Source organism: Pseudophryne corroboree, chromosome 5 (genome assembly GCF_028390025.1).
Source record: "Pseudophryne corroboree isolate aPseCor3 chromosome 5, aPseCor3.hap2, whole genome shotgun sequence".
NCBI classification, from domain to species: domain Eukaryota; kingdom Metazoa; phylum Chordata; class Amphibia; order Anura; family Myobatrachidae; genus Pseudophryne; species Pseudophryne corroboree.
Window position 1 is genome coordinate 77,695,083 of NC_086448.1, and position 25,073 is coordinate 77,720,155.

Consider the following 25,073-nt stretch of genomic DNA (forward strand, 5'->3'; position numbering starts at 1 on the left):
CTATCACGTGATTCTCCGCCCAGCGAAGGATCCTGGCAGCTTCTGCCATTGCCCTCCTGCTTCTTGTGCCGCCCTGTCTGTTTACATGGGCGACTGCCGTGATGTTGTCCGACTGGATCAACACCGGTCTTCCTTGAAGCAGAGGTTCCGCCTGGCTTAGAGCATTGTAGATTGCTCTTAGTTCCAGAATGCTTATGTGAAGAGACTTTTTCAGGCTCGACCACACTCCCTGGAAATTTCTTCCCTGTGTGACTGCTCCCCAGCCTCTCTGGCTGGCACCCGTGGTCACCAGGATCCAATCCTGCATGCCGAATCTGCGGCCCTCCAATAGATGAGCCTCCTGCAACCACCACAGAAGGGATACCCTTGTCCTCGGCGACAGGGTTATCCGCAGGTGCATCTGAAGATGCGACCCTGACCATTTGTCCAACAGATCCCTTTGCATGGAATCTGCCGAAAGGGATTGCTTCGTAAGAAGCTACCATTTTTTCCCAGGACTCTTGTGCATTGATGTACAGACACCTTTCCTGGTTTTAGGAGGTTCCTGACCAGGTCAGATAACTCCTTGGCTTTTTCTTCGGGAAGAAAAACCTTTTCTGAACTGTGTCCAGAATCATCCCCAGGAACAGCAGACGAGTTGTCGGCATTAATTGGGATTTTGGAATATTCAGAATCCATCCGTGCTGCTTTAGCACCTCTTGAGATAGTGCTAAACCCATCTCTAGCTGTTCTCTGGACCTTGCCCTTATTAGGAGATCGTCCAAGTATGGGATAATTAATACGCCTTTTCTTCGAAGAAGAAATATTATCTCGGCCATTACCTTTGTAAAGACCCGAGGTGCCGTGGACAAACCAAACGGCAGCGTCTGAAACTGATAGTGACAGTTTTGTACAACGAACCTGAGGTACCCCTGGTGTGAGGGGTAATTGGAACGTGGAGATACGCATCCTTGATGTCCAAGGATACCATAAAGTCCCCTTCTTCCAGGTTCGCTATCACTGCTCTGAGTGACTCCATCTTGAACTTGAACTTCTTTATGTACAGGTTCAAGGACTTCAGATTTAGAATAGGCCTTACCGAGCCATCCGGCTTCGGTACCACAAAAAGAGTGGAATAATACCCCTTCCCTTGTTGTAGAAGAGGTACCTTGACTATCACCTGCTGAGAATACAGCTTGTGAATGGCTTCCAAAACCGTCTCCCTTTCTGAGGGGGACGTTGGTAAAGCAGACTTCAGGAAACGGCGAGGTGGCTCTGTCTCTAATTTCAACCTGTACCCCTGAGATATTATCTGCAGGATCCAGGGATTTACCTGCGAGTGAGCCCACTGCGCGCTGTAATTCTTGAGACGACCGCCTACCGCCCCCGAGTCCGCTTGCGAAGCCCCAGCGTCATGCTGAGGCTTTTGTAGAAGCCGGGGAGGGCTTCTGTTCCTGGGAAGGAGCTGCCTGTTGCTGTCTCTTCCCTCGTCCTCTGCCTCGTGGCAGATATGAATAGCCCTTTGCTCTCTTATTTTTAAAGGAACGAAAAGGCTGCGGTTGAAAGGTCGGTGCCTTTTTCTGTTGGGGAGTGACTTGAGGTAGAAAGGTGGATTTCCCGGCCGTAGCCGTGGCCACCAAATCCGATAGACCGACCCCAAATAACTCCTCTACGCATCGCCTGTCCACTGTCGTGTCCATAAAGCTCTTCTGGCCGAAATGGACATAGCACTTACCCGTGATGCCAGTGTGCAGATATCTCTCTGTGCATCACGCATATAAAGAAATGCATCCTTTATTTGTTCTAACGACAGTAAAATATTGTCCCTGTCCAGGGTATCAATATTTTCGATCAGGGACTCTGACCAAACTACCCCAGCACTGCACATCCAGGCAGTCGCAATAGCTGGTCGTAGTATAACACCTGCATGTGTGTATATACCTTTTTGGATATTTTCCATCCTCCTATCTGATGGATCTTTAAGTGCGGCCGTCTCAGGAGAGGGTAACGCCACTTGTTTTGATAAGCGTGTTAGCGCTTTGTCCACCCTAGGAGGTGTTTCCCAGCGCTCCCTAACCTCTGGCGGGAAAGGGTATAAAGCCAATAACTTCTTTGAAATTAGCAGTTTTTTATCGGGGCACCCCACGCTTCATCACACACGTCATTTAATTCTTCTGATTCGGTAAAAACTACTGGTAGTTTTTTCACACCCCACATAATACCCTGTTTAGTGGTACCTGTAGTATCAGCTAAATGTAACATCTCCTTTATTGCCAAAATCATATAACGTGTGGCCCTTTTGGAAAATACGGTTGATTCGTCACCTTCACTACCGGAATCAGTGCCTGTGTCTGGGTCTGTGTCGACCGACTGAGGCAAGGGGCGTTTTACAGCCCCTGACGGTGTTTGAGGCGCCTGGACAGGCACTAAGTGAGTGTCCGGCCGCCTCATGTCGGCAAACGACTGCTTAAGCGAGTTGACGCTATCCCGTAATTCCACAAATAAAGGCATCCATTCTGGTGTCGACCCCCTAGAAGGTGACATCCTCATATTTGGCAATTGCTCCGCCTCCACACCAATAACGTCCTCATACATGTCGACACACACGTACCGACACACAGCAGACACACAGGGAATGCTCTATACGAAGACAGGACCCACTAGCCCTTTGGGGAGACAGAGGGAGAGTCTGCCAGCACACACCAAAAAGCGCTATATATGACAGGGATAGCCTTATGATTAAGTGCTCCCTTATAGCTGCTTTTATATTAATATATTGCCATTTATTTTGCCCCCCCTCTCTGTTATACCCTGTTTCTGTAGTGCAGTGCAGGGGAGAGACCTGGGAGCCTTCCTGACCAGCGGAGCTGTGACAGAAAATGGCGCCGTGTGCTGAGGAGATAGGCCCCGCCCCTTTTCCGACGGGCTCGTCTCCCGCTATTTATTACATTTAGGCAGGGGTAAATATCTCCATATAGCCTCTGGGGCTATATGTGAGGTATTTTTAGCCTTTTTAAAGGTTTACATTTGCCTCCCAGGGCGCCCCCCCCCAGCGCCCTGCACCCTCAGTGACTGCCGTGTGAAGTGTGCTGAGAGGAAAATGGCGCACAGCTGCAGTGCTGTGCGCTACCTTAAGAAGACTGCAGGAGTCTTCAGCCGCCGATTCTGGACCTCTTCTTGCTTCAGCATCTGTGAGGGGGCCGGCGGCGTGGCTCCGGTGACCATCCAGGCTGTACCTGTGATCGTCCCTCTGGAGCTTCATGTCCAGTAGCCAAGAAGCCAATCCATCCTGCACGCAGGTGAGTTCACTTCTTCTCCCCTCTGTCCCTCGTTGCAGTGATCCTGTTGCCAGCAGGAATCACTGTAAAATAAAAAACCTAAGCTAAACTCTCTAAGCAGCTCTTTATGAGAGCCACCTAGAATTGCACCCTTCTCGGCCGGGCACAAAAATCTAACTGGAGTCTGGAGGAGGGTCATAGGGGGAGGAGCCAGTACACACCACCTGACCTGTAAAAGCTTTACTTTTGTGCCCTGTCTCCTGCGGAGCCGCTATTCCCCATGGTCCTTTCAGGAACCCCAGCATCCACTTAGGACGATAGAGAAATATATATATATCACTACTGCAGGACAGGTATATATTATATAATGACGGACCTGCTGGACACTGTCAGCAGAATGCGTTTATAGAATAAAAACACCACACGACGAGTGTTTAACTTTTTCAGGCAGACAATCACAATATACTGGTGGTCAGTGGTCACTGGTCAGTCACACTGGCAGTGGCACTCTGGCAGCAAAAGTGTGCACTGTTAAATATGTACTCCTGCTATAACTGCTCCCCAGTCACCCCCACAATTAAGCTGTGTGAGCAGTGAGCACTCAGCACAGTCAGATATACATAGATGATGCAGCACACTGAGGCTGAGCACAGATATGGTATGTGACTGTGTATCGGTTTTTTTTCAGGCAGAGAACGAATTATATTAAATAATAAAAATAAATAAAACTGCACTGGTGGTCAGTCACTAGTATAACTATCAGCAAAACTCTGCACTCTCTGAGTACTCCTCCTAATGCTCCAGTAAATCAAGTGTCTCACTCTCTATCTATTCTAAACGGAGAGGACGCCAGCCACGTCCTCTCCCTATCAATCTCAATGCACGTGTGAAAATGGCGGCGACGCGCGGCTCCTTATATAGAATCCGAGTCTCGCGATAGAATCCGAGCCTCGCGAGAATCCGACAGCGGGATGATGACGTTCGGGCGCGCTCGGGTTAACCGAGCAAGGCGGGAGGATCCGAGTCGCTCGGACCCGTGTAAAAAAAGGTGAAGTTCGGGCGGGTTCGGATTCCGAGGAACCGAACCCGCTCATCACTACTATATAATACTGCTGGTCCTCAGTCCCCACTATAAAGCAGTGTGAGCACAGACATATGCAGCACACTGAGCACAGATATGGAGCGTTTTTCAGGCAGAGAACGTATAATACTGGTGGTCACTGGTCAGCAAAACTCTGCACTGTACTCCTCCTATATAATACTGCTGGTCCCCAGTCCCCACAATAAAGCAGTGTGAGCACAGATATATGCAGCACACTGAGCACAGATATGGAGCGTTTTTCATGCAGAGAACGTATAATACTGGTGGTCACTGGTCAGCAAAACTCTGCACTGTACTCCTCCTATATAATACTGCTGGTCCCCAGTCCCCACAATAAAGCAGTGTGAGCACAGACATATGCAGCACACTGAGCACAGATATGGAGCGTTTTTCAGGCAGAGAACGTATAATACTGGTGGTCACTGGTCAGCAAAACTCTGCACTGTACTCCTATAATACTGCTGGTCCCCAAAATAAAGATATTTGCAGCCCCCTGAAAGTTCTGAAACAAAGTGAGAGGACGCCAGCCACGTCCTCTCACTATCATTTCCAATGCACGAGTGAAAATTGCCGGCGACGCGCGGCTCCTTACATAGAATCCGAATCTCGCGAGAATCCGACAGCGGGATGATGACATTCGGGCGCGCTCGGGTTAACCGAGCAATACTGGAGTATCCGAGTATGCCTCGGACCCGTGTAAAATGGGTGAAGTTTGGGGGGGTTCGGATTCCGAGGAACCGAACCCGCTCATCACTAATATTATATATGCAACTGAATATATTTATTATATATTAATATTTATATAGGGCCGGCCCTGCGCTGAGCCTGCCAGCCCAGGAATCAGGATAACAAGTCTCTGCACACTGCGTGAGACTGACTTCAGTCTCTACCTCCTCACTCCGTCAGCCAGGCCCTGGCAGCGGCAGCCAGCAGGGAAGCGCGAGCCGAACAGTGCGGCCTGTGCGCTGGAGGGCCCCGCTCAGAGATGTCTCCGGCGGTGGACGCGGTCAGGCAAGCAGGCAGCACAGCACGCTCCACTCCACTATGACATTGACAGTGAGTGACTCGTGGCGGCAATGGTGCGGCGGCTGGCAGCGGCGGGCATCCTGCCCAAGCGCACAGGTTGCGCATGTTGTAATGTGCGGCGTGACGTCATGACATCCCGCCGCTCATTACAGACATGCACACAGGGACTCAGGGAGGAGGAGCCGCGTTCGCCGGGCAGGCAGCCGCAGCAGCACAGACACAGTGAGCAATATACTGGGCTGTGCTGAGCACTGCTAGCACTGCAGACTGAGTGAGCGCCCTCTATGTACGGCGCCTTACTCATCTGCATAATGTGCGTCACTATAGGGCCGGCCCTGGTAGAAGCTTAGATGAGGAGGACTGGTCAGATATTTGTCAGCTGAGTGCTAAGGCATCCATCAACACTACGCCTTTAAGCTTTATACTAGATGGTATGTGGGCCCTGAAAAACTTCACTCTATTTATCCATCAGCTACAGACCTTTGTTAGCGTCAATGCGGACAAAAGGGTTCATACTTTCATATTTGGTGGCAGAGGCGTATCTAGAGAGGAGGGGACCCGTGTGCAGTCTCCGGGTGTGGGCCCCCTCCTCTCCCGTCCCGTAGCTGGCAGCAGCGCTATTAGCACTCTGTCTGAGCACTAGAGACTGTGGCACAGTGCCAGAGTCTACAGCGCATGCGCAAGGTATGCTGCGGCTGCCGGCTACGGAACTCGGAAGAGGAGGCCCACACTCGGACACCAGAAAGGTAAGTATAGGAGAAATGTGTGCGGTGTGGGCCCCCTCTGGACCCAGGGGCCCGTGTGCATCGCAAACACTGCACCCATTATAGATACGCCACTGGGTGGTGGGAATGTCCACTGATCTCTGCATTTTGGGATGACGTATTATCACTGACGGGCAGATTGTTTGACAGTCACCTCCTAAGGACATACTGTACCCTTCTATTACCCCTTTCACACCGTACAAATAACCCGGTATGGACCCGTGCGGGGTGAAAGCGCCATGGTGGAATTCCCGGGTTACCTGACCCGGTAATTCAATCCGGAAATAAAGCAGTGTTATTCCCGTTTCGAATATCGGGTCAGTGGCAGCGTAAATGGGTCCAGGGTCGATGCGACCCGGGACCCGTTCACTAGATAGGGAGAGGCGGTGCGGGGATGAGCTCATCTCCCAGCGACGCCTCCACCCCCACTGCCAGCTCCGCCCCCCGTCACTATGGCAACCCGCCCGTTATATTACCGGGTCAGGGAAGTCTGCTGTAGCGTCCAATGCCGGATCCCACCCGGGAAGGACCCGTTTCCAATTCCCAGGTGGGATCCGGCATTTGCAGTGTGAAAGGGGTACATGGAATATATTACTGCCCTCCATGATAAAATCCCCAAATTTCACGAAGTATGGACTCCTCGGTATTCCCATTATACTAGACGCATACCTGGCCTTGCATACATTTTATTTCAGTTATTAGGCATTTCTTATTGATTGCTATCAGCCCAGAGTCTACTTGTCTATGTATTTGCCCCTTTTTACCTTATGATTAGTGCTTCCGTGGAACCGCTGACTGGTGTTCCCTGTCCCCCTTTTTTGTTTTGTCTTCTTCCCTTTCCCATCCTCGTTTTCCTACTTTGCCTACTCTTGCTTTTTCCAGATGTTTTTGTTTATTGAGTTTTATGTGAAGAAAAAAAAAAAAACAGAAATATTTGGTAGTTTGCGGATATTTTTTGGATTTACTGATACCATTATATACTGTATGTAGTACTGCCAGATATTTTTTGAATCTTCATGGCTACAGTATGTACTGTTTGCAGCAGTTATATGTTCTTTGACTGTACGAATTTTATTTTTGTCTATCATCTACCTCTACAAATAAAGAGATTGACAAAAAAAATGTCCATTTTGAGAAGTTCATTTTCAATACTTTGAACCGGGGGCAGGCGCAAACAGTGCTCCCCACCGAGACGGCAGGCAGTTGCGGGGGCCGTGGGGATTGCCTGACAACAAGCAGAACCCCTTGACAACGAGCAGGTACTGTGAGTGTGGAATTACAGTAAGGGCATAATATGGTGACAGGGGCATGTGGGGGCATAATATGGTGACAGGGGCATTACAGTGGGAGTATAATATGGTGACAGGGGCATGTGGGGGCTTAATATGGTGTCAGGAGCATTACAGTGGGGGCATAATATGGTGGCGTGCATAACTGTTGGTGCTTAATATGGTGACAGGGGCATTACTGTGTGGGGCATAATATGGTGTCAGGGGTATTACTGTGTTGGCTTAATATGGTGTCAGATGCATAATTGTGGAGGCTTTATATGGTGCAAGGAGCATTACTGTGTGGGGCATAATATGGTGTCAGGGGTATTACTGTGGTGGCTTAATATGGTGTCAGATGCATTATTGTGGAGGCTTTATATGGTGCAAGGAGCATTACTGTGTGGGGCATAATATGGTGTCAGGGGTATTACTGTGGTGGCTTAATATGGTGTCAGATGCATTATTGTGGAGGCTTTGGGCCAAATGTAAATTGTAATAGAGTGAAAGTTTCAAAAAGTGAGAGATTTGGTAAGGTTTTTCAGTTTTTTTAAAGTGGGAATAATTTACACTGCAAAACCAGGTTGATCTTGCTGTGTAAATGATTGCCACTTTAAAAAAAAACAGCAAAACCTTACCAAATCTCGCACTTTCTGAAACTCTCACTCTATTACATTTGGCCATTATATGGTGCAAGGAGCATTACTGTGTGGAGCATAATATGGTTAAGGGCAGTGGCAGACGCAGGATTTGCATGGGGGGGTTTCCAGAACTGGGCGGAGCCAATCACGGGGGTGGGGACTGAGGTGACCCAGTATATGCTGGGTCCGTAAAACTAGTGTGTCTGTGTGTGTGTGTGTGTGTGTGTGTGTGTGTGTGTGTGTGTATATATATATATATATCTACACATATATATATATATATATATATATATATCTACACACACATATATATATATATATATATATACATACACACACACATACATATACACGGGTGGTCTTCAGTATGCCGGCGGTCGGGCTCCCGGCGACCAGCATACCGGCGCCGGGAGCCTGACCGCCGGCATACCGACACTTATTCTCCCTCGTGGGGGTCCACGACCCCCCTGGAGGGAGAATAAAATAGTGTGGCGCGCGTAGCTCATTTGCGCTCGCCACACTGTTGGTAAGCCGGCGGCCGGCCTCCCGGCGCCGGTATGCTGATCGCCGGGAGATCGTAGTGAACCCATATACACATATACATAGCATATTAAACATGCATACATATATATATATATATATATATATATATATATATATATATATACTTGTGCATTAACCCCGGCACTCACTGAATCCACAGCGGGATATAGCTTGCTCCTGTGCCTTCCCCATCCGGGGGTCTCCCTCCGGTATATGCAATCAGAGAAACAAAGAGGCGGCACTCGGAGACTTGAAAATTCAAAGTGTATTCACAACAACAAGTGACATCAACGTTTCGGGGACCTATTCCCCTTCGTCAGGATAAAGTGACAGTGCATCAAACAGTTTAAATAACATGACCCATTACTCACCCCATGTGCACATGTGTTCTATCATCTGCTTGTTACCAGCTGGCCACCCGTCGGAGCCTCCGCTCGGTGCTTCCGCCCGCGTCAGCGTGGACCGGAAGTGACGTCGCGGGACCCCTCCGCTGTGTCCATGGCAACACTGTGTGCAAAACAAATAAATCATCAGTGTAAACAGCGGCTACTGTAACAACATACCATGACAAATATCACATTTTCCTTACTAAGTGCTTCAGTGTCAAGCATTAAAACAGTGTTGTGCATAACTTACTTAATATATTCCTATATTATAAAAGTATTGTGAAACCTTATAGCTGTGACATCGTAGAATTCTGATTAAAAACAATGGCGCATCGCAGATACCCCTGTAGCCCTACTCTCCTTCTTGTATTACCCGCCAGACACACTCGGTCTCCGGCTTCATTTCACCATATAACATTCACGTTGCTGCTAGAGCCTAATGGACAGCTTATCCAGAATGGCAGTCCTCAATCACAATCATTATATATATATACACACACATACAGTACACATATATATACACATGTATATATATATATATCATATGTGTGTGTGTGTGTTTATATGTATGTATGTATGTATATACATGTGTATATATGTAGGCACATGGATATATATGTACTATAATTAAAATAAAGTAAACTTTTATTGCACTTGCAAGTGCCACCAGGAAGACAGCAGGCTGCAGAGGACGCTAGACAGTCATTAATAATACTCATGCAGCTAAAAAAAAAAAAATATATATATATATATTTTATTTTTTTAGTGGAGGGGGGTTTCTGGGTACTCGGAAACCCCCCCTGGGTGCGCCACTGAAGGGACACTATGTTGGTGAAAAGAAGCCTTTTCCTGCAAGGCCACACCCATTACAGCAAAGCTATCCTCATTTTAGCGATGCCACGCTCCCTTTTGGGAAGCGTGGGCATCTTCGGCGTGCAAAAATGTTAATTTTGGACGTGTATATGGGGGGGGGGTGCAGTGTGGGGTGAGGTGGGTTTCTTTAGAGTTCGCACTGGGAGCCAAATTGTCTAGAAATGCCCCTGATTTCTAACTATAAACTAGCGAGGTACTGTTCAGTTCTCTAGAAATCTGAAACCACCCAAAGTTTGTGGAGTCCTCAGGGTTTGGATTGTAAAATTTACCTGATTTTAGCTGTTTTTATCCATTTTTTAAGGAATGCGAAACCTAAGATTCGGATTTTAATTCCAAATTCCAATCTTAAATTTATTGTTTTCAATCTATTTAAAATTGTAAAAACTTTTGATTGTGAGATTTTGATTCATTTCAGACTTTAAAATATCAACTATGGTTATTACTATTGGCTATCGACATTATTGATATACAGTAGGTAAACATATATTGGCCCAGATTTATTAAGCCTTGGAGAGTGATAAATTGTACAGTGATAAAGTACCAACCAATCCGCTCCTAACACAGCCTGTAACATGGCAGTTAGGAACTGATTGGTTGGTACTTTATCACCGTGCAATTTATTACTCTCCAGGGCTTGATAAATCTGGGCCTATGTACTTTATTAATTTCTGCACTTTTTTAGATTTATTGTATTACTAAGTTGTGTACTTCTTGTTAGTCTCCTCCTCATTTTTTGATAACACGTGCTGCCACCTAGTGTTGATGGATGAATATTACAGTGCAGAGGATATCATTTTGGAGGATTTGTTTTCCTGATGACCCTGTATGTCCTCTTCTTTAATACATTATAGGCATTTGGGGTCCAAGTAGGTAAATATTTGTGAAGGTATTTCACAAGGATCAGGAGCCACTCCCTGTTAATTCCGATAGTCGTCATTTCTCACAACTTCTTCCTGCAGCATTTCAGATAACATAAGAAAGTGATGGCTGGCAGCACAAGGGCCTATATTATTAATACATTATTGTGCAGAGATACAGTAAGTGTCTGTGCAGTACAGCACCCAATGTGGGATTATAGGTAATGACCCAGATGAACCAAAATTGCTCCAGATGCACCCATAGAATATTCAAGCACGGCAAATGCTCAAAGTTACACTAACTGCTTTCAACAGACCCAATCACCAGACATTATGTAACGAGGTACACACCATCTTGATCCAATCACATTCTTTAATTTTTTCACACATTACATACAATACACTGCACAGTAAGTGGCAACCATAAAATTAACAACTGCTGCGGAGAAGTGTATCACTAGAAGCATTGGTACAGGGTGCCCTTCAAAATGTTACTAAGGGGCCCACAAAGTTTCGGCTATGCCCCTGTTTGCACCCCTTGCATTGCAACATACAGTATATATATATATATATATATATATATATATATATATATATAAGCAACTGCCCACACTTGTGAATAGTGGCGGATTTTACCTAGGGGCTGTAGGACTGCTACCACCCCCAGTAAAATCTGTCACTCGCATGGACTGCCTAACAGTGGCAATTACTTCCCTTAGGAAGTGCTCCCTATAGAGATGGCCATCGATTATCAATCTTTCATAATCACCGATGGTTCATGGTCAATGTCAAATACTTGGGACGGAACCAGATGGTTTCCCGCTATCAAATTTTTTTTTTTTTACAATAAAGCGGGACTCGGAACATAGCTCATCCCCAGATACCCGCTAAGCCCCACCCCAAAACTGTGAAGAACAGGGATGACCATCGGTGGGTGAAACCATTGATGATCTCCCATACCATAGTTGGTTACCATCGATAGCCATGCACAACTTCACCATTGATGGCAACCATCAATAGTAAACACACCGATACCCATCCCTAACTCCCTGCAAACCAAGCACAGTCAGACAGGCAGTACCAGGGGACATGTTTTCTCCCCCTGGCACTGCCTGTCTGCCTGCAAGAGCAGAGGGAGCCCTTCCCATGGGAAGCCTCTCCCCTGCTATACAATCCGTTAAAGCAGTCCCTAGAAGCCAGCGTGTTTAGCAGCACTGGAGTTAAGTCCGGCCCCCGGACCTAAGCCCCGCCCTCACTGCTGCGGAACCCAAGCCCTGCCTCCCAGTGACGGTAGCCATCAATCACTGTGAGAGCAGGAAGGAGAGGGCTGACCCCACCCACACCCACCCGACCAGACAGGTAACGAGCCACTGCTGCTTCTGAATATTACACATTTAGTAAATTATTGCTCGCATCTATATAGAAAGTAAGCAAAAATAAGCAATGTTGGTTACCGGTAATAGCCCATGGGTTACCATTGGTTCCTAGGGGACGTCACACTTAATTGAATTGCCCGCTTTTTCTTTTTAAAGTCTAGCATTATTTTCTATAAGGATTAATTATAAACGTATTTCTTTATGCCATCTACAACAAAAAGCTTCATGATAATTCCCCCTTAAATATAATGAATGAAAAATGTAAGCCACGCAGAGCTTGTTCTAACACAGAAATAAACGCATCACCTTTGACCCTGTCAAGAGATTTTAGATGAAACCAAACCCTTACGTGTTGTAGTTTCCCATTACAGGATTGAGATGAACACAATTTACCTCTGGATATAAATAAAAACCTCGCAGAAACAGGATCTATCCCATGCAAATTGCTTGTCAGACCCTTTCAATGGTCGTAATTGTGTTTCGACCTCTTCTAATGCAATTTCTCCATCGTGTGTAAGTATGCATCCAGACAAAGAGGCATTATTTAATATCCATTACCATGCAAGAGCTGGCGATGCCGAGAAGACTAGAGAGAGAAGCTTTACTCCATCACAAACACTATTATTGTATTTCCAATAAACATAAAAGGGTAATCCGTTTTATTGAACAAGCATGTGTTGTTTCCATTTAGCAGCAGCACATGAATGTTCCCTGTCCTCCCTCTGTGTTACCTGTACAGCAAGCTGCAATGATTCCTAATTCAATAACAGCAGTCATAGGGTGGGATTCAAATGATATATCACGCCCAATTTCCTTTCTAAAATGATCTCTGTTATCGTGCATATTGCGCCCATAGTAATCAGGTTTAGCTGTGTAAAGGGTTGGGTGCCTCCCTACTCTGGGGGTAGCGAGCTGAAATAATGATACAACGTCCCTGAGGGCAGAAACAGAATGAGTGTGGAAAGGGGTGAAAAGAATTGACTCTCCCCCATAGTATGTGGACTTGCTATAGTAATATAGGCAACGGGGAATAAATATATATGACTATTAATCTAATGCATTATAAACAGGGCATTATTTATCATCTTGATATTCTAGAAAGTCGTAAAAATACCCCATAATGTAATTTGGCTCTATACCTGTGTTATTTTATATGAAACCTGTCATTTTTATTAGCACTGAATAAAGAGTTTTTGGCACTGGACAACCTGTAGGGTCGGGATAGCTGGATTATCCATTAGGTACTCTACAATATACAAACCGGGTGTGGTATGGAAGGTAGATAGTAACTAGGTCGACCACTATTGGTCGACAGTAACTAGGTTGACAGGGTCTCTAGGTCGACAGGCTCTTTAGGTCGACATGGTCTAGGTCGACAGGTCAAAAGGTCGACATTAGTTTTTTATGTTTTTTTGGTGTTGTTTTCTTCGTAGAGTGACCGGGAACCCCAATTAGTGTACTGTGTCCCCTCGCATGGCGAGCGAAGGCAAGGTGCCTCGCTGCACTACCGCTTCGCTCGGCACAGATTACCGTTCCAATCGTTGTCCGCATGGATCGTTAAGTATGAAAAAGTTCAAAAAAAGAAAAAAATCGTGAAAAACTCATGTCGACCTTTTGACCTGTCGACCTAGAGATCCTGTCGACCTAGAAACCCTGTCGACCTCGTTACTGTCGACCAATAGTGGTCGACCTAGATAGTGTCGACCTAGTTACTGTCGACCTAGAGACCGGATCCCATACAAAACAGTATGTTGTCTATTTTCCCATGAGATCTTATTTAGGTTATTTAGGTTATGGAGCTGGGTACAAAGGACATTTCCTCTCTTTTATATACCTGTCCAAGGTACTCTTCCCTTTCTGCCGCGGGAATTCCACAGGGAATAACATCGGGGCGTAGAGTTGGATATTGATCCGAGGCACCAACAGGCTAAAGCTTTGACTGTTCCCAGGATGCACTGCACCGCCTCCTCCATAACCCCGCCTCCAGGCACTGGAGCCCGGTTTTTAAGTTGGTGCCTGCAGTGCAGGTCACTAACAGGTGGGGCTGCGCTAGGCAACCCTGAAAAGAGCTTTTTTTGAAGACTTCAAGGGCCGTGGCACTATTTATGTCAGTCTGACATTCTGTGCTGCTGCTCCATCATCTCCCCAGCAGCGCTGCATACTCCCGCGGCTTGAATCCCGGGTACTTGCAGCGGAGGCGCACCGGACTTCAGGCACACACCGCTGACGCTCTCCTGGATCGCGTGGCTGCACATCAGGGAGGAGGTAAGAGGGTCCCCCGGGTGGGACCTGCCGGTAAATTGAGATCCGGTCACGGTCCCAGGAGACGGACCGCGCCACTGGCGTGGACACTGTACTGCACTGGGACCCCACTATATCCACCAAGGCAAGGGAGCACAGGTCAGATTTACTAAAATCCATTTGTTATAGGCTCCACAGTACCCGGTGGTGAGGACCAGCATAGGGGATAAGGCGCTGACCTATAGCCCCTCCCCCAGCTCCGGGCACCATCTACTGCTGGTGTTCCCACCCAGTGGCTGCAACAGAGATTTTGGTGCCATCTTCACTACTAGGTGGGCTGATCTCCGGGACTGCAGGGCTCTGTCTCCTCTGTACAGCCGCCTGCCTCATCAGCGCTGTGCATTTACAGACACTTAAGTATTGTACATGTAATTTTAGACAGTGTTATTTAAGAACAAGTGTACTGCTATCTGAATATTTGGCACAAGTATTCTGTGATATACATCCAGTATCTACTGTGCATTGTTACAGATGGGTCCACATTTATCTTGACCTTTAATAGGATTAACTGCGACTGGCCAGTCGGACTTAATCCCCTGCTGTAATGACTTAATCCCCTGCTGTATTGTTCTCTGTATTGTTTTCCAGTTGAGAACAATAGATGAAGGGTTTATGCTAATAAATCATGTTGTGCCTAGGCGCAGAAAACTAGTCAAGATAACCGTGGACCCATCTGTATATCTATACTCATACATAATTTTTTTCACTAAGTCCTGTAGTGCCGTGCCTGTTCTGATGGGAAACCGTTTTGAACCACTGCATATACTTATACATAGTAATATGTAAATTACTAGTCCAGTGCAGTTTTATTGTTTATATGTAATAACTTCTGCATTGTAAATGTGACTGAGTGTGCCTGTAGCTGCTGTGTGGAATTCCATTCTCCTGTTTCTCATATTGCTATCACTATATTCTGTACCCTGAGAGGCTAGGTGCGTCAGGGTCCCATATATATACATATTAGAGACTGTACAGAGAAGGGCAACTAAAATGGTGCATGCAGGGCCGGATTAACAATGGGGCTGATGGAGCTGCAGCTCCAGGGCCACCCTCTAAAACAGGCCCACACCATGGGCAGATGTTCAGGCAGCTGCTGTAGACAGGAAACAAGATGCCTGCAGCATCCTTGGCCCCGCCCCCTCCGGCATCAACAACTCCCCGACCCCCCACCCCTCCCTCCAGTGGCGCACGACACTGCCAGATCACCTTCTTGGTTTTTTTCTTGTATTGGAGCTCCCGCCGCGGTCCTTGTTTTAAGCCCTGCCCCCATCTGCACTAGTCCACGCCCATTTTGTGACCCTCGAATTGTGTCAAAAGGGGCGTGGCCTAATGCCACTAAGCACCCTGCACCAGGCTGTTCCCATCAGTGCAGTGGCACTTTCTGCGCTTGGATAATCAGTTGCTGCTGCAGATGCTGCACAAGTATTAGTGAGTTCTCATGTTTAATTTGTGTCCTTTTTCCCTTTAACTGTTGGGCCAGCAATTGCCCCCTCCTTTCAGGTTCCCACTGCTGGCAGGAAGTACACATCAGTTATCTTTTAAATCAAAATGTAAGTTTTAAAAACAAAATGATGCATAATGCATCTTATATTATTTACATGACATGACAAAAAGTACATTGTTCACATGAGTTATGATCTTGCAGGGCAGGATATAAGGATTCTAGACTTTTTCCATATCATGGGCAGATAATACAGATGTGTGCTGTGTGAGGGGAGGAGAGTGCAGCACAGCGCCTCTCCTGCCCCTCAATTCTCTGTGATGTGTGGTGGCGGGGTGAATCTCAATAAGGCACCGCTTTGCTAGCCAATCACACCTCACGGACCAGCAGCTGCAGCTCCTGATTGGCTGTCGGTCCGCGAGCTCTGATTGGCTAACGAACCGGTGCCTCATTTGAGATACCCACTGCCGGAGACCAGACTTCACGAGCATTGAGGGGCAGGAGAGGTGCTGCGCTGCGCTCTCCTACCCTCACACAGCAGCAACAGTGGCAGCGGTGAGCAGGGGGGAGCACTCTGGGGCAATGTATATCTGACACTGGGGCACTGTGTATCTGACACTGGGGCATTTGTGTATCTGGAACTGTGGGGGCATTTGTGTATCTGGCACTGTAGGGCAATGTGTATCTGACACTGTGGGGCAATGTACATCTGGCCCTATGGGGGTATTTGTGTATCTGACACTGGGGCAATGTGTATCTGGCACTGTGGGGGCAATGTGTATCTGGCACTCTGGGGCAATATATATCTGGCACTGAGGGGCAATATGTGTATGGCACTGTGGGGGCATTTCAGTATCTGGCACTGTGGGGGCATTTGTGTATCTGGCACTCCCGGGCAATGTATATCTGGCACTGTGAGGCAATGTATATCTGGCACTGTGGGGCAATGTATATCTGGCACTGAGGGGCAATGTATATCTGGCACTGTGGGGCAACGTGTAGCTGTCTCTATTGGAGTCATATGTGTATCTGCCCACCCCCCATATGTGTATTACGCCCCCATTTTCATTGGCCACACCACATGTGGCATTTGGCCACAGACATTTTTTTGGCGCACGCACACAGTACCTGTAAAACATTTTTTCTACTTGCACCACTGATACTGTGTATATATATGATGTGGTTAAAATCCCAGCAGTCAGAATCCCGGTGCATGAGATACCGGCGCCGGAATCCCGACACTCCATCGGAATGCCGTCGCCAGAATCCTGAAAGGGGCCAGGACACCAACTCCGGAATCCCGACCTCCAGGTTCCCGATCGTCAAAACAGCGCGGCGGGTAAATACTACACAGAGGGTGGGGGGATAGTTTTAGGTGGTGACCCCCAGGGGACTTAGGGTTAATGGTGCGGGTGTGTATGTATGGGGAAGAGTGGGGGGGGGGGGCTATGTTTAGAGAGGGGGGTTACGGTTAGGCTGCGATAGAAGGGGGGGAGGGTTAGGGTGAAACATCTAAAAGGGTTAGGGTAGGGTAGGGGGAGGGTTAGAATACTTAACAGGTCTTGTCAGGATTTCGAATATCGAAATGCCGCTATCGGTCTCCTGACCAGCGGCATCCCAACATCCGGAATTGCATACCCAACCTATATATATATATATATTTATTATATAGCATATGGAAAGGGGGAAATGGTGGCGTCACTCAGAGTCTCTCAGGCAAAAGTAAAATCAGGCACAGTCTTTTATATTGCCAACGTTTCAGGGACCTAATCACTTTTATAAAGAAATGTTGGCAATAGAAAAGACTGTGGGGGGTGCTCTATTAGCCCATATGTGATTTTGTTTGTTACAACTTTCTGAGGCCATTTTTTAATAGCCGAAATTATACTGGCAATCGCACGATAACACGTGTTTTTGCTGCTACATATCCGGATTATGCTTCGCGAAGCATCTTGCCGAAGAGTGGCGAGGATAAGGACACCGGCATCAGGGCTAATAGGATATCCTCCTGTGTCTGTAGTTACTTCTGTCTGATAGATATATATACAGGGGCGGATTGAGATGGAAAACCAGCCCGGGAAATTTATCGAAGCAGCCCTAAGGGGGGTGCGGTTTGATGTGGGGGTATGGTCAGCCGAGGGGGGTACGATCCCTCTTAATTGTGCCTGATTGTACCCAAATGAGGCCTTCCTTGCATCTTTTGCTGCAGAATATATATATATTGTGTGTGTGTGTATATGTATATATATATATATATATATCTCCTATATAATAGCCCTATTCTGTGACCTTGTGATTCATTTGCTAACGCTGGGCGGAGTCACAACAGTGGGCGGAGTTATTCAAATGAGTCACAGAGATCTGGCCAAATCTACAGGAGACTAGGAGCAGAAGCAGATAGCATGGACATTGGGCTAGGGATGGACATCGAAAGCAAACCATCATATGATGGCAATGTTCTACCATTGAAACTTTCGATGCAATGGTTACTAACCATCACATCAAAAGTATTCGATGGTGAAAACTATTTATATGACTAGTTCATGCGCAAAAGCCTGTATTTTCGTTTGCAATGTGGGAATTGGGATCGGGGGCAGGGCCAGACTCTGAGCAACATATTACTTTATCACTGGACATTGTGTGTATAATATACATATATAATATACACACACAATGCCCAATGATGAAGTAACATTGCCCCCTCAGTGCCAAATATACAATGCCCCCACTGTGCCAGATATACAATGCCCCCACTGTGCCAGATATACAATGCCCCCACAGTGCCAGAGATACAATGCCCCCACTGTGCCAGATATACAATGCCCCCACTGTGCCAGATATGCAATGCCCCCACTGTGCCAGATATGCAATGCCCCCACTGTGCCAGATATACAATGCCCCCACTGTGCCAGATATACAATGCCCCCACTGTGCCAGATATACATTGCCCCCACAGTGCCAGAGATACATTGCCCCCACTGTGCTAGATATACAATGCCCCCACTGTGCCAGATATACAATGCCCCCACAGTGCCAGATATACATTGCCCCCACAGTGCCAGATATACATTGCCCCCACAGTGCCAGATATACAATGCCCCCACAGTGCCAGATATACATTGCCCCCACAGTGCCAGATATACAATGCCCCCACAGTGCCAGATATACAATGCCCCCACAGTGCCAGATATGCAATGCCCCCACTGTGCCAGATATACATTGCCCCCACTGTGTCAGATATACATTGCCCCCACTGTGTCAGATATACAATGCCCCCACTGTGTCAGATATACAATGCCCCCCTGTGGCAGATATACATTGTCCCACTGTGTGCTCATTGCCCCCCACCCCTTACCGCTGGCTGTTTCTTCTATGTGAGGGGAGGAGAGCGTAGCATAGTGTCTCTCTTGCCCCTCAATTCTCTTTGATGCCCGGTCTCACTCTCCAACGGCGGCGGGGTCTATCTGAAATGATGCGCCGGTTCGTTAGCCAATCAGAGCTCGCGGACCGGCAGCCAATCAGGAGCCGCGGCTGCCGGTCCATAAGCTCTGATTGGCTAGTAAACCGGTGCCTTATTCAGATTGACCGCGCCGCCGCCGTTGGAGAGTGAGACTGGGCATCCAAGAGAATTGAGGGGCAGGAGAGGCACTGCGCTGCGCTCTCCTCCCCTCACACAGAACAAAGCCAGCGGAATGCAGTATTGTGGACGACCCGGTGGTACTGCGTACCGGCTGGGAATTTCTTACAATAATGTGGATGGCAACTTGCTCAGTGCACGGTTTGCTTTGCTGTCTCACATGGGACCAATTCCGATGATTATGGTGTGGAGTTTGTATGTTCTTTCCATGGTTTTGTGTTTTCTCTTGGTTTTTCCCACAGTCCAAAACATACTCAAGCAAGGACTTTGTCCATAGCCCTCCTAAATTATTCCCCCTGAATCTGATCAATGGTGGTGTATAGCTGAAGTGATATAAATATCAGTGAGGTCACTCTGTCTCCTCTGAATCCTCCTGAGCTCCGAGTGTCTGTGGCTTCTGCTGCTGCAGGGTAAGGTCTGGGATCTGATTGGCTCTCTGAGTCAGTGAGAGCCAATCAGAGCTTGCAGTGGGCCCTGTTGCCTAGCAGCAGCCTAGAGAGGGGAGGGGGTGAGGGGTCTGGCTGAGCAGGCTCATGTCTGAAACAGACAGCCTCCAATGGACTTAGGAAGTTTCCCTGACAGACACAGCAGCAAGAGGAGGCATAGCTATTTGGAATTAGAAAAAAACAAGCCACCATCGGAAGAACATCGAATGACTATCATTCAATGGTGAAAAACATCGGGAGGGCACCATTAAATGCTAAAAACACTACCATCGAAACGAAAACATCGATGGTTCGGAAACATCGACCATCGATGTCCATCCCTACATTGGGCATGTCACAGACAGGGCTGCATACCTCCCAGCTTTCTGCAGGAGCTTTCTCCAGGCAGAAGGAGGGAAACACTCGGCGAAAAGGGGGCGTGGCTTCACGGGAGGGTCCCCGTTTTCGTCAGTGAGGGGGCATGCCCAGCGCTCTGTGAGCTGCTGGCATGCCCCCAGGGGCTGATTATGAGTCCGGGGGGCCCAGGGCACTTGAGACAGGGGAGCCCTATCTCATTGCTGTGCCTGCTGGGGGTTGGGGGCGTGGCCTAATCGCGGACCGCGCGGCCACGCCCCCTTATGCAAATTCCGTTTTTTGTTTTTATTTTTTTTTATGGGATTTTGGCCCCTCAGCTAGGGCTAAATCCAGAGGAGGTGGTCGCTCCCCCCTACACACCCGCACAGGGAGAAGAAAGCAGGGAGACTGCTGCCTCCCTGCAACACCACAGACCTGCCAATATGCAGCAGCGTGTGCTGACTGTAGCACAATGCTGCCACTGTTGCTGGCAGGACGGGGGGGGGGAGCTTCTGAGCTGGGACAGAGCTACTCCAGCCGGGGGGGCCTCTAAAACTGTGGGGCCAACGGTACGTATCCCCCGCCCCCCCCCCCCTTAATCCGGCTCTGCTGCTGGAACCCCCCCCCATTAATCCGTACCCCCTGATGCCCCCTCTCCCTCTGTCTCCACTATTCACCGCTGCTCTGCTAAGCAGAACAGCGAGTACAGGAGCTTTCCAACTGCCCCCCCCCCACCGCAGGACACTGCGACCCGCGGGTGGGACAGCGGGACAGACCCCAAAAAATGGGACTGTCCCGCGAAAATCGGGACATTCGGGAGGTATGGGGGTGTGTGAGGGGTATGTCATACAGACAGACGGGCACCGGCTCACTGTGTGCTTGACCCCCCACATCGGCATACTCAGCAGGGTCTCTCTGGTGCGGAGGAGCGTCACTTTCTGACACACTCCACGCTTCTTAGCTGCAGTTTAGTGAGGCACCTGCCGCTGTGCAGGTTCCATACTGCCTCTGTTATCTCCAGCCCCGGCAACCCCACCGCTAGCTGCAGCGCTGCCACCCGCAGTGGAGTGCGCCCAGCTCATTCACACACTTTAGCTGGCGGGTAGCGCTGCAGAAATCCGAGCTGCTTGCAGGCTCTGACCCACTCCTCCCTCCAGCCGCAGCGTCTCCTGGGAGCTAACCAGTCACTCCCAGTCTCCCCTTACCACAGTGCCCGGAAGCCGTGAGGTCCGCGCCACGTGCATGCTATGACCCCCCTCCTCCCTCCAGCCGCAGCATCTCCTGGGGGCTAACCAGTCATTTCCAGTCTCACCTTACCACAGTGCCCGGCAGCTGCGCGAGGTCTGCGGTGTGTGACTGAGGAGGGGGGGGAGGGATGCGGACTGGCAGAGAAAGCAGGACTCCAGCCTGAGAGAGTCAGCCATGCCAAGTCTCCAGCAGCAGCAGATCCCAACAGGTTGGAATGGAACAGCAGCAGCCAGCAGCAGTGACTCCGGTAAGACACATCTGTCTGTCACCACTGTTTTGTCCCTAATACCAATCTCTCCCGTGCCCTGTGTTCTGTCATGTCCCTGGCCTTGCCCTGCCACCCTTATTCTGGCCCTTTCACCCTTATCCTGGCCCTGTCACCCTTATGCTGGCCCTGTTACCCCTATCCTGGCCCTGTCACCCCTGTGCTTGCCCTGTGAACCCTATACTGGCCCCGTCACCCCTGTCCTGGTCCTGCCGCCCCTACCCTGGCCCTGTCACCCCTATCCTGTCCCTATCATTTCTGTCCTGGCCCTGTCACCCCTGTCCTGGCCCCGTCACCCCTGTCCTGGCCCCGTCACCCCTGTCCTGGCCCCGTCACCCCTATCCTGGCACCGTCACCCCTGTCCTGGCCCCGTCAACCCTGTACTGACCCTGTCACCCCTGTCCTGGCCCTGTTACTGCATACCCTCCAACTACCTTTTATGGCATGTACAGTACCCGCAGCGCCTCCAGACCTCTCCCCAATGCACCACACCTCCGCACCTTCCCCTCCACCACATGCGGCACTCCACCCCTCCCCCACATGCTGTGCCTCCAGACCCCCTACACCACCCGTGGCTCCCACTCCTCCACCCCTTCACCACCCACAGCACCTCCAGGCCCCTTCCACCATTCACCCCCCTTATACGTCTCCCCCCACACCTGCCCCCCTCCACCCGCAGCATCTGCAGACACCCTCCTCCATCAGCGGTCCCCCCCTCACCCACCCCTCCCCCACCAATGGCACCCCTGCACCTGCCCCTCCACCACCTGCAGCACCTCCGGACCTCCTTTCCCATCCGCCGCAACACCCGTACCTGCCCCTACCCTACCCATGGTGCCTGCGGTCCCCTACCCAACCCCCGGCACACCCGTCCCTTCCCATCCCACAGCACCTCCGGAACCCTTCACCCATCCACAACATCCCCACACCTGCCCCTCTCCCACCCGTAGCACCCCTGCCCCTCCCCCACCTGCGGTGCCTCCGGACCCCTCCCCCATCTGCATCCCCCACTCCTCTGCCCCTCCCCCACGCGCAGCACCTCCCGAACCTTCCCCATCCGGGCCCCACCCCCACTTCTGCCTCCCCTCCACCCGCAGCATCTACAGACACCATCCGCAGTCCCCCCCGCACCCGCTACATTCTGTACATCATGCCCTGCAGGTGCTGTTCACGCCGTCGCAAGGGGCTGCGCCTCCTTCACCATCGCACGCCCTTTCATTGTGCAATATTTAACCACTAACAAAGGAATGCAGGTAATACTCCATATAATACAAATATTAAACCCTAGAAAGGCATGCAAGGGTTAAGGGGGCGTAGCCCCTTGCGACGGTGTGAAGAGCGCCCGTAGGGCGCGATGAAGCACCTAGTATATATATATATACATACATATACAGTGCTCGAAGTGGGCTGGTATACACCAGCACTTTTTTGTGCACTGTCCCCCGATGGGCCGCCGCTGCATGAAGCTGACAGCGGCGCTACTATTTCAAAACCGCTGCGGACCGGCAGCCAATCAGGAGCGGCCGCTCCTGATTGGCTGCCGGTCAGCGGCAGATTTGAAAAAGTGCAGTGCCTGGCTCCCGTCCCTGGGTCCCCCTGACAAGTGCGGCTGCAATGTTCGGCTCCCCGTCATGAGGCATGATTACGCTAAGGCTCCGGCTCCCGCCTCCCTGACAGCTCCGGCTTTCTCCAGATGACAACTCAAGAGGCCGGCTCCCGTATGGTGATACTCCGGCAACTGGTGAGCAGAGGGGAACTTATAGATGAGAGTGTCATGGTGGGGACAGTGTGTGTATACAGTATATGTGTAAATGTGTGTGTGTGTGTGTGTGTGTGTGTGTGTGTGTGTGTGTGTGTGTGTGTATATATATGTGTGCATTTGTATATATGTGTGTGTATACTGAATGTGGCTGTGATTATGTACATATGTGGCTATGTGTGTGGCATAATGTGAATTTCGGCTCATTCCATGTGTCATAATGTGAATTTCGGCTCATACGGCGTGCTCAAATCTGAATTTCGGCTCATACTGTGTGCTATAATGTGAATTTTGGCTCATTCTGTGTGCTATAATGTGAATTTCAGCTCATACGGTGTGCTCTAATGTGAATTTCGGCTCCATCTGTGTGCTACAATCTGAATTTCGGCTCATAAGGTGTGCTTTAATGAGAATTTCAGCTCATTCCATGTGCTATAATGTGAATTTCGGCTCATACCGTGTGCTATAATGTGAATTTCAGCTCATACAGTGTGCTATAATGGGAATTTCGGCTCATACGGTGTGCTCTAATGGAAATTTCGGCTCATTCGGTGTGCTATAATGGGAATTTCGGCTCATACGGTGTGCTCTAATGTGAATGTCTGCTCCTACAGTATGCTATAATGTGAATTTTCGGCTCATACAGTGTGCTATAATGTGAATTTCAGCTCATACAGTGTGCTATAATGTGAATTTCGGCTCATACTGTGTGCTCTAATGTAAATTTCGGCTCATACCGTGTAGTATGGGGTCCTACTGTTGTTGTGCAAAATGTGTATAAGGGTTGGTAAACTAACCGGAAGGCCATGCCCCCTTTTCAGGGACCACACCCCCTATTTTGGAGTGCGCGCGTACGCATATTTAATACCTTCACTTTTCCATACTCCCACTTCAAAATTTCCACTTCGACCACTGTGTGTGTGTGTATATATATATATATATATATATATATATATAAAAAATATGTGTGTGTGTGTATGTGTGTGTGTATATCTGTATGGATTAGAGGTGTGCATCGGACCATTTTTCCTGGTTTTGGTTTTCTCATTTGTCGTCTGGTTTTGGTTATGCGAAAATACCATGAATTTTGGTTTTGCATTTTTTACAAAAATTGTCAAAAGAGCTGCAATCACATAAATTGGGCCTTGTTTTAGTTCCTAGACTACTACTAACCTCAATAACATTTATTTTATTAATAAACCATAGTTTGTGGGGGGGTTATTCAGTGGTTTATAATATAATAGGTGGTGTATGTTTCATATAAGCAATGAGGGGAGGGAGATTGAGGTGGGTGAACTGGTAGCTATGCCCTCCATGGTGCTAGCCACACCCCATGGCATAGACGACACCTCCATTTCAGTAGTCACACCTCCACCATGCTGGTCACATCCCCTGAGGCGGCGCATAATAGGCCCTTTATTCATTTCAGCTCCAGGCCCATCAGGACCTTAATCTGGCACTGGGTGCATGGCCAAATCACAATACATACCCAGAAAGACTAAGAAATCTCAATATGTATAGTTTGGAGCAGAGAAGGGAAAGGGGGGACA